Source organism: Pygocentrus nattereri, chromosome 11, assembly GCF_015220715.1.
Source record: "Pygocentrus nattereri isolate fPygNat1 chromosome 11, fPygNat1.pri, whole genome shotgun sequence".
Taxonomy (NCBI): domain Eukaryota; kingdom Metazoa; phylum Chordata; class Actinopteri; order Characiformes; family Serrasalmidae; genus Pygocentrus; species Pygocentrus nattereri.
Genome location: NC_051221.1, coordinates 9,460,776 through 9,475,570, shown reverse-complemented (window position 1 = coordinate 9,475,570; position 14,795 = coordinate 9,460,776). Strand labels below are relative to the sequence as shown.

Below are 14,795 nucleotides of genomic sequence, written 5' to 3'. Positions count from 1 at the left end.
ACTCCTACCTCATCAGTCCACCTTGTAGATGTAAAGTCAGAGACGACAGCTCATCTGCTGCTGCACAGTTTGTGTTGGTCATCCTCTAGTCCTTCATCAGTGGTCACAGGATGCTGCCCACCAGACACTGTTGGCTGGATATTTTTGGTTGGTGGACTATTCTCAGTCCAGCAGCGACACTGAGGTGTTTAAAACCTCCACCTGCACTGCTGTGTCTGATCCACTCAGACCAGCGCAACACACACTAACACACCAACCACCACATCAGTGTTACTGCAGAGCTGAGAATGATCCACCATCCAAATAGTACCTGCTCTGTGGGAGTCCTGGGGTCCTGACCATGGATGAACAGGGTAAAAGGGGGCTGACAGTATCAGAGAAACAGATGGACTACAGTCTGTAACTGTAGAACTACAAAGTGCTCCTGTACAGTAAGTGGAGCTGATAAAATGGACAAAGAGTGAAGAAACAAGGAGGTGGACAGTCGGTGTGTAGTGTGTATGGACACATGTATGTTTCTATGTGTAGAATCAAGTTCAGTTCTTCTAGATTCCTCATTTTAGTCATTAACTTTTAGTTCCTAATTCGTGTTCTTCATTTCATTTAATTTTGCTACATTGCTTCAAAATCTGTATGTCTGCACCGTTGATCGCACCTCTCACTTTGAGGGTTTATCACTTTGTTTTTGACCAACAGAACCACAAAACGAGAAGAACAGTCCTGAACAACCTTCACTTATTTTGGTGAGGATGCTGGATGCTTTGTTCCCCTGGAGTTTTAGAAGTTATTCAGTATTTAAGGAGTTTTTTTTAAGGTTCCACATTGGGTTATTTGAGTGATGCCACAGGAGAACCACTTTTGGTTCCCTAGAGAACCATGTTTGAAAAAGAGACTTGAGTCTGAAAAATGTTTTAAACCTAACAAAATATAACACTGTACACTAATATAAGGGCTCTTTCTACAACCTTTACATTCTTTGGAGGTTCTTTAAACTTTCAAGAAGGTTCTTTATACTCATATCCACGGGAAGATATTTTTAGGGAACCAAAAGTGGTTCTTGACACAAAGAACCCTTTTAACAGCTTTATTTTGAATTTGCTGCATCTAATCCAGTTTCTCCTTTCCATTCAAAAGTTTTTTTGGTTCTAAACCGCACCAACTTTTTTTGGTTCAACAAAACCAAACAAAAAAAACAACAACTTTTGTTGGTTCTAAACAGCACCAAATAGTGTTCTGCTACTGTCATTACATTACATTAACGGCATTTGGCTGACGCTCTTATCCAGAGCGACTTACAATTTGATCATTTTACACAATTGGCCTGACTGCATGTCTTTTGGACTGTGGGAGGAAACCGGAGAACCCGGAGGAAACCCACGCAGACATGGGGAGAACATGCAAACTCCACACAGAGAGGACCCCGGTCGCCCGGCCGGGGAATCGAACCCAGGCCCTCCTTGCTGTGAGGCGACAGCGCTACCCATGTCAAAAAAAAGAACATTTTTTGGTATTATATAAAAATCTTTTTGGTAAGAGAGGTGCACCAGTTGCTGAGATAGGTGCTCAATCATGCACACAAAAATTGTACACTTTAAAAAAAGGTGCCAAAAAAACCTATAAAACGTTCTTCACACAAGTTTTCATGGTTCTTTAAAGGTATTGTTCAAAGAACCCTTCTGACACTTTATCAAGGTGCCAAGAACAAGAATTTAGGTTTCATATAGTGTTACTGTAGTATATTGTTTTATATTGTATTATATTGTAAAGTATATGCAGCCTTTTTATCAGTGAATTCACCTGCGCTAATGCTTTTTCAAGGGTTCTAGTAAAGGCAAATGGTTCTATAGAGAACTGTGAACACTAAGAACCTTTTGAATGCATAAATGCATTCTTTACATGATGAAAAACCTGTTGTGTGTGGTCCTTTAAAGAACTGTCTTTCAAGCAGGGTTCTATAAAGCACCAAATGGGTTCTCATACTATAGCGAAGTCGAAAGAACCTTTTTTGGTAATATAGAACCCTTTCTGTTAAGTGTAGACACCCTTTGTAGACAAACTAAGCACATGTGCCTTGTAAAGGTGCCAACAAAATGTTCTGTTGTGTGAAGCCTTTTCCCTAAAAACATTCAGTATATGGTTCTTTAGAGAACAGTTCTTGAAAATGAGTTTCAAAGTTTACAGAAACTCCACATAATCTAAAGGTACATTATGTGAAGGTTTTTTGGTAGACTATAGAATCATTTTTCTTTAAACAACCCTATAAAACTGGGTTTGAGAAGATTGAGAAGAACCATTTGACCATGCAAAGAACATTTTAAACATTCAAAGGTTCTTTGAGCGCTCAAAGTTCTATATAGAATTATTGCTTTTACTAAAGAACACTTGAAGAACCGTTTTTGTTTAAAGTGAAGTGTGAACTTTGCACTTAAAAAAGACGCTTCTTCAAGGGTTCTTCGGTAAAGGGAATGATTTCTTTAAGAAGAATGAGTTGGCTCTATACTGAACTCATGGTTCTACTAAAGAACCCATGGAGAACCATCTTTTTTAAAGTGGGTACTTCTACTGAAGTTGACTTTGTAAATAAGACACTTTTATTGAGTAATTATTTAACAGGGAACCTCTTGGGCTATAGGGGAATGGGGATATGCTTTATAAGGCATTCTGCTCTATGTACATGTATTGTATATGGTACATTTATAGCCACTGTGTAGTGTCTTCACGTCAGTCGTATTCAAAATGCATGCACATTCTGGTGTTTTCCTTGTTGTAAAACACCTTAACGAGGGTTTAACTCATCTCAGTTCAGTTCAGTTCAGGTTGACTCATCCATAGTGAGTCAACCTGAACTGAACTGTCAATTAAAGCCAGTGGTGATGGATATTAATGTGTCTTGGAGTAAGAGTGTGAGCTCTGCTCGTACCGTATTTTCATGAGTCAACTTTAAGAGTCTCATACATTTTCATAAACTGTTGATGTGTCCGGAGATCCACGATATCAATGCAAAACCAGTCTGGCTCCATCTCACAATGGACAGAGACCCACGCACACTATACATTTATTTCGCATTGCATAGTAGCAACTGGTGCCATAAGAAAATTGGAAAACAAAGAAAAGAAGCTGTTCTTCCAAGGTGAGAAAGAATATCAGCCATTTACACACATTTAACTCACTGCAGCTGATATGAGAACACATTGTTCAGCTAATAAGGAGAGATCAGACAGAAAGATAGAATTAATTCAGCCCTGAGAAATCTTTACCTGCAAAATTGTTTTAAAAATGTTTTGTTTACATTTATCTATATAAATCTGGCCTTAATTCAATATTGCTGCAATTGGGTGCATTAAAAATCAGGGCACTATACATTTAAATAGGCTCAGCTGACCTGGCTGTAAGGGTTAGATTTGCTTTTGGCAGATATAACTGGTAAAGAAAGAAGGAGTATTTTTTGGTGGGTTGCTCTATTTGATCTCACTTATCACTGTGTTATTATGTAGGCTATAGTTACACATTACATAACAAAGTCATATGAAACGTCCAAGTAACTGTTGTTACGATGCAAACTGTAACTGAGTTTTATACAGAATGTCGTTGCTGTCGGGATAAAATTGAATCTCCATTTTTGTCACATTTTTTTATTACTTGGTTTGAAAATGCCTGCTGCCATTTACACTGTCAACAGAAATGCTAACAAAACTCATGTTGCATTAACTTACTGTAACCCAGTTGACAAATGCATAATAAAAAGGTACAATAATTAGTGATAAAGGGCATAAATAGTAAAATGGGATAATAAATAGTGATAATCCTAGTGAATCAATTCATGAATGATGGGTTGTTATTGTTAAAAACACGATTTGAATGTATTTAATATAGCAGTACTTTTACTGTGACAGTTACGATCTGGTTCTTCTATTCTGACATGCTGTTTTGCAAGCATTCGGTTTCCCATGGAGCCGTTCTGTTGAGCTGATGAGAGCCAGAGAGTTGGAGACTCCATGTCTTCAGAGCTAGAAACAATTGAAAGAAACTAATTCTAAGTTGTTTATGAAGTTTAAGTTTCCTTTTGGAGTACTGAGTGACCAGCTCTGTAAATGCTGCATGTTTGAAGACCAGAAGCTTCGTTTCGTTGAGTATTTCTTTTGTTTGAATCGTCTCGGTAAGGCAACTTATCTATTTTTCCTTACTGATGTAATCTAAGTCATATTTTGTTTATCATTGCTAAATACTTCGGTGAAACTTGAGAAATGTATTTTGTTTTGTTAATATTTGTTGTAAGGAATCTGAGAGGGTATATTTTGGTTGAAATGAGTAAGTTTAAAGCTCGGAGTGAGCTATCTGTATTTCACATGCTGTAATAACGCACCCAGCATGTGCAAGGTGAGAGGGCTGAATGTGTCCTCATGATAATCACTGTACTCGGTAATGTTTGTGTATAATTGCAAGGTTATCGCGATTTCAGTATACAATGTTGTTATTTCATAGTATTCATCCTGTTTACTTGATAATGGTAATTTAACTGAATGGTATGCAATGGTTTTCAGTATAAATGAAGTGTATGCAGTTTGCATAGCTTTTCTTTTGAGAAGATTGATATTAATGTTGTACAACTACTTTAAGTTTAAACTGATTGATGATATTTGATAGGAATTGAACTATGGCCTGTATGTGTAGCTTAACTAAGGGTATGATTACACAGGTCAAGTTTTTGAGCTGGATCTGGATTCCGCTGAGGATTCATGGACTACATTAGATGGCAAGCCACCCACCCATTCGAGTGTGATCCTGTTCTATGTCATTGCACATGGCATATCTAGTAGGATTGTGGCCTGCTCGTGTCACATCACTGACTATGACTGACTTGACTTATTGACTTGAATTAACACTTTACGAACTGAACCAAGGAATAACGCCTTGAACTGAGCTACTTGAAAGGAACTCTCTAACTTTTCTCTTTTGAGGATTTAAAGGACTATTTCCCAAGTTTTGAAGGACAATTCATTTTTATTTTATTTTAAAGGGTCCGATCTTTTATTTTGGGTAATTGTAAATATTTCAACCTTTCAATTTATTACTAAAAGAAAGAAAAACTTATATCCTTGTGTGGTGTCTTTTAATTGCACTGTCTTTTCCACTCTCTCCACAGAACCTAGTGTCTCTTATTCTTTAGCCTATTGAACCTGGCCTACCATCGACGTGTACATACTCAGTAGTGGGTTACATGGTAAAACTTGGCGAGCCAGGAGATTGTGTTTTAAGTGAGTGCAAGCACCACAATTTTGTGTATTTTTTGCGCTTTGTGAACATTTCATTTAAGCTCTATTTTTTTTTGACTACAATGGAAATCATTACGATGGAAAGTGTGAAGGTACCTAACTCTCTTATCATAAAGGGTTTATCTGAAACTGAGGACTCCGGTGAGAAACCATCCAGTTATCTCCATCGTCTTCAGACTGCTCTGAACAAGATTGTGAAGGTGAAGGCAGTATCACCAACTGATTCTGACAGACAGCTTCTGAAACAGTTCTGCAGAGGCTGTTGGAACAATACCTTGATCAGCACACTTCAGCTTGAAAAGCGAAAGGAGAAACCACCCACCTTTTCAGAGCTGTTGTTGCTCTTGCGCACTGAAGAAGATAAACAAACAGCCAAAGCAAACAGAATGAAACAGCATCTCGGCTTCTCAAAGACCAAAGCTCAAGTTCAAGCACAGAACCTTTGTGAACCTGACATTGAGTACGACTTACCACCTTCAGTTGAAGCTCCTCCATCAGCGATGAATCAGCTGCAAAAGTAGATAGCTGAACTCCAAGCTCAGGTTGCAGCGCTCTCTTACCCCAAAGACAAACTGCCCAATAAACCCCAAGCTGGAAAGAAAAAGCAGAAACCTACACCAAAAGAACCACCTAGTGCTGAAGCACCAGCACAAAAACTTGCCGCCATCCCGAAAAGACCCAAACCGTGGTATTGTTTTCAATGTGGTGAGGATGGGCATATAGCGAGCAGCTGCACTGATCCGCCGAACCCTGCACTAGTTAACGCAAAGAAAAAAGAGCTGAAAGAACGACAGAGAGCATGGGAAAAGGCAAGCCCTGGTGTTGAAAGTTCTTTAAACAAGTAACTGTTTCTATTGAGGGGCAAATAGGAACAGAGTCAACTAACAGTCCCCACATGACACTGAAAATCAAGAAAAAAGTGACACTTAACGAACACAGAACTGTGAGAACTGGAAAACTGCCTAGAGGCCTAGTAGGAAATAAGAGCACAGCAAATGTGAAAGTTAATGGAATTGAATGTAACTCATTGCTTGATACTGGGTCACAAGTTACGACTGTGTCTCAGTCCTTCTACGATTCACACCTCTCCAATCACCCGATACATCCAGTCAGTGACATACTGGAAGTTGAAGGTGCTAATGGCCAGGCAGTCCCGTACCTAGGCTACATACAGCTCAGTATGCAGTTCCCCAGAGAATTCATGGCTTCACCACCTGAAGTGCACACTCTTGCCCTGATAGTACCAGACACTCGCTTAAACAGTAGCGTGCCTGTACTGATCGGTACAAATACTTTAGACCCCCTTTATGAACAATTCTGTGACGGAAATCCTCTGGTAAGCAACACATACTGTGGCTACCAACAAGTTTTGAAAACCCTGCAACTCAGACAAAAGCAAAACTCAGAGGGTCAGATTGGTGTTGTTAGGTTAGGTCGTCATGAGCAAGGTATCATCCCTGCCAGACAGAAAGTTGTCTTGGAAGGCTTTGTCTCCAGAAGTGAAGCGAACAATGAGAAATGGGCAGTGCTTGAAGAACCCTCAATCTCGTCTTTGCCAGGGGGAATCTTCATTGATAGCTGCTTGATCTCTATTCCAGCAAGTCACCCATACAAGGTACCTGTAGTGCTGCGAAATGAAACCAGCCATGACATTGTCTTGCCAAGTAACTCTGTCCTTGCAGAACTTTGTATCCCACATGAAATCAGTCAGACCTACAACACCTATAGCCTAAGTCAATTGTCGTCATCATCCACCATCTGCTCCAGTCAGCCACAGCCCCGTCAGGATGAGCAGCAAACTAACAACCTGAGTTTTGATTTCGGAGATTCTCCGCTTCCTGCAAAATGGAAGAAACAAATAACAGAGACACTGAACACCTACTCTGACGTGTTTTCGCAGCATGACCTTGATTTTGGTCACGCAACGAAAGTCAAACATCGTATCTAACTGAAGGATGAGACGCCATTTAAGCACCGACCCCGTCCTATCCATCCTAAGGATTACGACGCTGTGAGACGACATCTTCAAACCCTTCTTGAAGCGGGTATCATCCGTGAATCGGAATCCCCATATGCTTCACCTATAGTCATAGAAGATGCACGAAGATGATAAACCGAAAACTGCTTTTGTATGTCCCCTCAGATTTTGGGAGTGGAATCGTATGCCACAAGGAATCACAAACGCTCCAAGCACGTTCCAGCGCTTAACGGAGAAGTGCATGGGAGATATCCATCTGCGTGAAGTGTTGGTATTCCTTGACGACATCATCGTCTTCTCCCAAACCCTGGAGGAACACGAAGCTCGTCTAACCAAAGTCCTGGATTGTCTGAGGGAGAATGGTCTAAAGTTATCTCCTGATAAGTGCTGCTTCTTTCAGACGTCTGTCCGTTACTTGGGGCACATTGTCTCACAAAAAGGAGTGGAGACCGATCCCCAGAAGATCGAAGCACTCAAGACTTGGCCGAGACCCCGTACCTTGAAGGAACTCCGTTTCTTTTCTCGGTTTCTCTGGTTACTACCAGAGGTTCGTGCAGGACTATTCAAAAATAGTCAAGCCGTTGACCAACCTAACTGCGGGATATCCTCCAGCACGAAAGTCCACCCAGAAAACCAAGACTGACGCGAAGTACTTCCATCCGAAGGAGCCATTCGGAGAAAGATGGACAACAGCTAGTCAGAATGCCTTCGAAAGGATAATTGAAAGACCTACCTCGTCACCAGTCTTGGGTTTTGCTAATCCAGAGTTGCCATACGTCTTGCATACAGACGCAAGCACTACGGGACTCGGAGCTGCCCTTTATCAAGAGCAGGATGGACAGAAGCGCGTAATAGCCTACGCCAGCCGAGGCATGTCACAAAGTGAAGCCAGATACCCAGCCCATAAATTGGAATTTTTAGCCTTAAAATGGGCCATTGTCGAAAAATTTCAAGACTACTTGTATGGCCATTCGTTTACTGTTGTGACTGACAACAATCTGCTTCGGGACATACACACCACGGCAAAGCTAGACGCGACCAGCTATCGTTGGCTAGCTGCCCTGTCCACCTTCTCCTTTGACATCCAGTATCGTGCGGGCAAGCAGAACCAAGACGCTGACGGTCTGTCAAGGACGCCACACGGACCACTGGTGAATGACAACTGCTCACAGAAGGAGAGTCTGCAAATTCATCAGTTCACCTCTCACCATCTAACTCCTGTGGACGTTGTCAAGGCCACCTGTCAGTACCATGCAGCCGTGAATGAGGAGTCACCGTCTCATTGTCTTGTAGAGTCATTCGCTATCCACCCTGATGCCATTCCGCCTGTGTATGAGGATGTGGAGTCAGAGTTACAAGGCCTCTGCTCTGTCCCAACGCACAGCGAGGGTGAAATAGCCAGACTACAGCGAGAAGACCCCTCAATCAGCGTGATCATCAAAGCACTTGAATCTGGTGAGCCTGCACCTCAACCGGATGTGAAATCACCAGAGCTGATGCTTATGCTGAGAGGGATGAGCCGCCTTGAAGTCAAAAACTCACTGTTATTTCGTAAGCGACAGTGTGAAGACCGGACAGAGTACCAACTTGTTCTTCCACGTGTTTTGAGGCCATCCGTACTTACCAGTCTCCATGATGAGATGGGTCATCTCGGTATCGAGCGCACCCTTGAGCTGGCCAGGTCCAGGTTCTATTGGCCGAAAATGTCAGCAGATGTCGAGTCAAAGGTCAAAACCTGCCCAAGGTGTGTCAAGCGCAAACATCAGCCAGAGAAGGCAACGCTGATGGTCAGTATCCAAACCAGCCGACCCATGCAACTGGTCTGTATGGACATCTTGTCCCTCGATAGCCACAACACGAAGGACATATTAGTAATTACCGACCATTTCACCAAGTATGCTATGGCGATACCCACGAAAGATCAAAAGGCCATCACTGTAGCACGTTGCCTGTGGGAGCAGTTTTTCATCCATTACGGCTTTCCAGAGCGCCTACACAGCGATCAAGGCCGTGACTTTGAGTCACAAATTGTCAAAGAGCTCTGTGCCTTAGTGGGTACAAAGAAAGTCCGAACAAGTCCCTATCACCCCAGAGGTAACCCTGTAGAGTGCTATAATCGTACTCTGCTGAGTATGTTGTGTACTCTGAGCGAGAGAGAAAAGACCAGGTGGCATGAGTATGTAAAGCCACTAACTCATGCATACAATTGTACAAAGAACGAGGTGACTGGGTATTCCCCATACGAGCTCATGTTTGGGCGCCAGCCCAGATTGCCGATCGACATAGCTTTTGGGTTACCAGTCAAAGGAGCCTCATCCACGTCACACTCCCAGTACGTGAAAAATCTGAAGTCCTACTTGAAAGAAAGTTACAACATTGCCATTAAAAATGCAAAGAAAGTAGCTGACAAATACAAAAAGAGGTTGATATGAGAGTGAGAGAGTCATGTCTGGATAGGGGATCGAGTTCTTGTACGTAACCTCAGACTTCGCAACAAGCATAAACTTGCTGATCAATGGGAGCCCACTGTGTATGTCGTACAGAAGAGAGCAGGAGAGCTACCAGTCTACATGGTGTGTCCTGTGGGTCAGGATGAACCAACCCGTACTCTACACAGGGATCTCCTACTGCCATGCGGGTTTCTTGCTGAAGAAGATGCAGAGCCTGAACAGCCTGTGCGAGTCTCTAGACCCAGAACCAGACAAAGTACTCTTCAGCCAGCTGAAAACTCTGCCGAGTCTGATGAAAAGGACAATTCATTGTCATACCCTCTACGTTTTGAAGTGGAGACAAGAATCATTGGTCCTGAAGTGATGTATCCTACTGAAAAAAACCCAGATGTTGCACAGCCTGGAAATGAACCAAGTCCTCCGACTAATTCGTCAACTATACCTGAAAACTTACCTGAAATCACTCCTGAAGTTCAGTGCTCCGATATCCCAAGTTCTTCTATGGCAGAAGAAGAACCTGACCTTATTCAGTTTCCACCTGATGATCCAGTTGATGCAGAACCTGTAGAAAAAGAATTGCCTTCGAACCAGAGCAACATGAATGCTGAACCTGTGTCATCCGTTGAACCTAAAGAAACAAAACCAACAGAAAATGATCAGGAAGAACCAATCACTTTAAGTGAGCCGAAGTTGACAACTACCCTTTCTCAAGAGCAGAATAATACTGAAGTATCAGAAGTTGTTCCAACTGAAAAAACTGATAATGAAACCCCATTACTGGATCTATCTGATTTGCCAGTCATTCCTAACACTGACACATCCTATCCTACAGTTACTCACCCCTGTCCTGAGTCAAGTCCTGTAGAAGGTCCAGATAGTGTTAGTGAGCCAGATCATGACACCTTGCGTAGATCTGAACGTCAGAGAAAAGCACCCAGAAGGTTTACCTATCCTCAATTAGGCAAACCATTTATTTCTTTTGCTCAGACTATCCTTGAAGCTTTCAACAATGCTTTAGTTGAAACGTTTGAGGGTAATCCTCTTCCACGTGAAAATGTCATGAAGGGACTCATGCCAGTTTAGAGAGGGAGGGTGTAACCCAGTTGACAAATGCATAATAAAAAGGTACAATAATTAGTGATAAAAAGCATAAATAGTAAAATGGGATAATAAATAATGATAATCCTAGTGAATCAATTCATGAATGATGGGTTGTTATTGTTAAAAAGCACGATTTGAATGTATTTAATATAGCAGTACTTTTACTGTGACAGTTACGATCTGGTTCTTTTATTTTGACATGCTGTTTTGCAAGCATTCGGTTTCCCATGGAGCCGTTCAGTCTGTTGAGCTGATGAGAGCCAGAGAGTTGGAGACTCCATGTCTTCAGAGCTAGAAACAATTGAAAGAAACTAATTCTAAGTTGTTTATGAAGTTTAAGTTTCCTTTTGGAGTACTGAGCGACCAGCTCTGTAAATGCTGCATGTTTGAAGACCAGAAGCTTCGTTTCGTTGAGTATTTCTTTTGTTTGAATCGTCTCGGTAAGGCAACTTATCTATTTTTCCTTACTGATGTAATCTAAGTCATATTTTGTTTATCATTGCTAAATACTTCGGTGAAACTTGAGAATTGTATTTTGTTTTGTTAATATTTGTTGTAAGGAATCTGAGAGGGTATATTTTGGTTGAAATGAGTAAGTTTAAAGCTCGGAGTTAGCTGTGATTGCGATTTCAGTATACAATGTTGTTATTTCATAGTATTCATCCTGTTTACTTGATAATGGTAATTTAACTGAATGGAATGCAATGGTTTAATGGTATAAATGAAGTGTATGCAGTTTGCATAGCTTTTCTTTTGAGAAGATTGATATTAATGTTGTACAACTACTTTAAGTTTAAACTGATTGATGATATTTGATAGGAATTGAACTATGGCCTGTATGTGTAGCTTAACTAAGGGTATGGTTACACAGGTCAAGTTTTTGAGCTGGATCTGGATTCCGCTGAGGATTCGTGGACTACATTAGATGGCGAGCCACCCACCCATTCGAGTGTGATCCTGTTCTATGTCATTGCACATGGCATATCTAGTAGGATTGTGGCCTGCTCGTGTCACATCACTGACTATGACTGACTTGACTTATTGACTTGAATTAACACTTTACGAACTGAACCAAGGAATAACGCCTTGAACTGAGCTACTTGAAAGGAACTCTCTAACTTTTCTCTTTTGAGGATTTAAAGGACTATTTCCCAAGTTTTGAAGGACAATTCATTTTTATTTTATTTTAAAGGGTCCGATCTTTTATTTTGGGTAATTGTAAATATTTCAACCTTTCAATTTATTACTAAAAGAAAGAAAAACTTATATCCTTGTGTGGTGTCTTTTAATTGCACTGTCTTTTCCACTCTCTCCACAGAACCTAGTGTCTCTTATTCTTTAGCCTATTGAACCTGGCCTACCATCGACATGTACATACTCAGTAGTGGGTTACATTACATTGAAAGTTCAGATGTTTGTTGTTTTTGTTTTTTTTTGCCCTGCAGAGATACCATTTTGGAGACGCAAGTACTTGTTCAGACTGTGATGATATATGAAATGGAAAATTGTATGCTTTGAGTATACAGTCTTCTTCTTCTTCTTTCGGCTGCTCCCTTTAGGGGTCGCCACAGTGGATCATCTGCCTCCATCTTGCCCTATCCACTGCCTCCTCTACTTTTACACCAACTATCTCCATGTCCACCTTCACTACATCCATAAACCTTCTCTGAGGTCTACCTCTTCTCCTTCTACCCGGTAGCTCCATCTCCAACATTCTTTGACCAATATATCCACTATTCCTCCTCAACACATGTCCACACCATCTCAACCTGGCCTCTCTTATCTCCAAACTGCTCCACCTTCACTGTCCCTCTGATCTGCTAATTTCTAATCTTATCCAGCCTTGTGACTCCCAACGAAAATCTCAGCATCTTCATCTCCACCACCTCCAGCTCAGCCTCCTGAAAACTCTTCACTACTTGTGAGCACATTGCAGAGTGTCCACCTCACCAGTTTAGAAGATATATCGTCACTGAACAAAACCTTGTATCTCCAAAATACCAACTTTATTGGAGAAAAGAAACACATTCTTAACTTGTAAAGGAAGTCTGTGGAATCAGATGTTTTTCCAAGTAATTGTTGGTCCGTTCATCATTTCGGATCCAAGGCACTTTCCTCTGGTTTTGAGGTGCTGCCCTCTGATCCCAGATATGGTACAATTACGTTCTGAAGGTATTGAAAATGTATCACCCCAGTGAAAAAACTACCTGTAAGTGCCTCTGTGTGGTACTCTCACTTTTTCTTGTCCAGAAGCTTTGGGTTTTAATGTAATGATGTTCTACACTGTTAGAAATAAAGATTCTGTGCTGGTACATTTTTTGTTCATCAAGGTACAAACAGTGTAAATTTTCCCTCAAAGCTCCAGCAGTGGTTTTAAGGTCTGATTGTGAACCTTAAATCAGTTTGTCCAGGTGAAAAGTTTGTATTTGTATCTTTTCATAACCGAATGTTTTAAAACAGAACAGTAGAATAAAAGCCTGGAGGCGAGGCGGGGTGTGGAGTCAGTACAGCTTAGAACACATCATTTCAGTGGATTATGGTTCAGTTATGTTCCCTGACTAAAGGTACTGAGATGTTCGCTTGAGGGTCCCATCGCAGTGAAAAGAGGGGTCTGACCCCAGTGACAATTTACTACCTTTTTTTCTGAGAGTGTACTGTAAAAATCAATATTTACTTGTATCTCAGTTTGTCACATTGTTTTGTTGTAACTGTTTTGCCAAACTTTTTTTTTTTTACTGTACAAACAATTTCTCCATTGGGACAAATACAGTTCTTGTGCAGGGAAGTGAGAAATGAAGCTCATAAATATCACAATCAGTGAATCATTTTTGTAAAATGAGATGCTTGAGTGTGTAGAACCTTTTCAAAATTTTAAAGAACCCTTAAACCAGTCTCTTGCTACCTTTATACCTAACATATCGCTGCTGTCGGATCAAAACCTCATATCTCCAAAATGATGACTTTACAGGAGAAGGAAAAAACATACATTACCTTTTAATGTAAGTCAATGAAACCAGACTTTTCTCCAAATAATTTTGGGCCATTTCTGTTGGTCTGTTCATTAGGAAATTTACACATGATCTAAAGAATAACAGGTATTGTCAAATTATGTCAAAAACTGAAAATTTACAAAAATGGAGATACGAGGTTTTGTTCCGACAGCAGCGATATAAAAGGTTCTTCACACTTACAAATGTCATTAACAAACATGGCTCTTCAGGGAAATGAAGCATTCTAAGGCATCGCTCAAAGAACCCTTTGTGTCACCTGTTATAAATGAGTTTAGCGTTTACTAAAAAGCCTTTGAAGAACTACGTTTTTTAAGAGCAACAGGCATAAATAGACCCTCCTTATCTCACGTCTTATTTCTGATAACTAACAATTCCTCATTGCAGTTCAGGGTAAATCGTTCATCTGTACCAAACTTGTCAGAAAAGTGTACTGTAAAAGGTGTATATATATTTTTAAAATGGGGTAAACGTTCTTTCCGATGGTCTTAAGGTCCACTTGTGGAACTTAAATTATTTTAAAACTGCCTTATATTTACCATATTATATTATCCAGGAAATAAGGGGCCTATTTGTATCTTTTAATAATTTAATGTTTTAAAATAGGAATATAAAAGTAAAGGCCTGGAGTCAGGACAGGGTGCATGGAGCTGATGCAATTTGAAAAATATAACAGCAATGGAATATGGTACAATATGGTAAACATACTGAAGACATGACAAAACTACCACATTACTAAGGGGTTTTAAATGCCTTGATGTTCTACTGCAGAAGTCAGTGTTTACCAGTGTCTCACAATGTCATGCTGTTTTGTTGTACCCGTTTGGCCAAAAATGTTTCTTACTATTAAAAAAAAAAAAACTCAATCAATCAGGACAAAAGGAAGTTCTTAATTATTGTGCAGAAATGTGAGAAAAGAAGCTTAATGTATGTCACAAAAAGTGGAAGATGGTGTCTTGACTCAATGTAGAAGTAACCCCAGAGG

General features: G+C 40.6%; 1 long non-coding RNA gene across 1 annotated transcript; it reads left to right on the top strand.

Moving 5' to 3' along the window:
* Positions 1 to 11,050: 11,050 nt before the first annotated feature.
* Positions 11,051 to 12,068, top strand: LOC119264409. The gene is made up of 2 exons (XR_005131011.1): positions 11,051 to 11,242; positions 11,674 to 12,068. It is a non-coding gene; the product is annotated as an uncharacterized LOC119264409 (long non-coding RNA).
* The last annotated feature ends 2,727 nt before the right edge of the window (positions 12,069 to 14,795 follow it).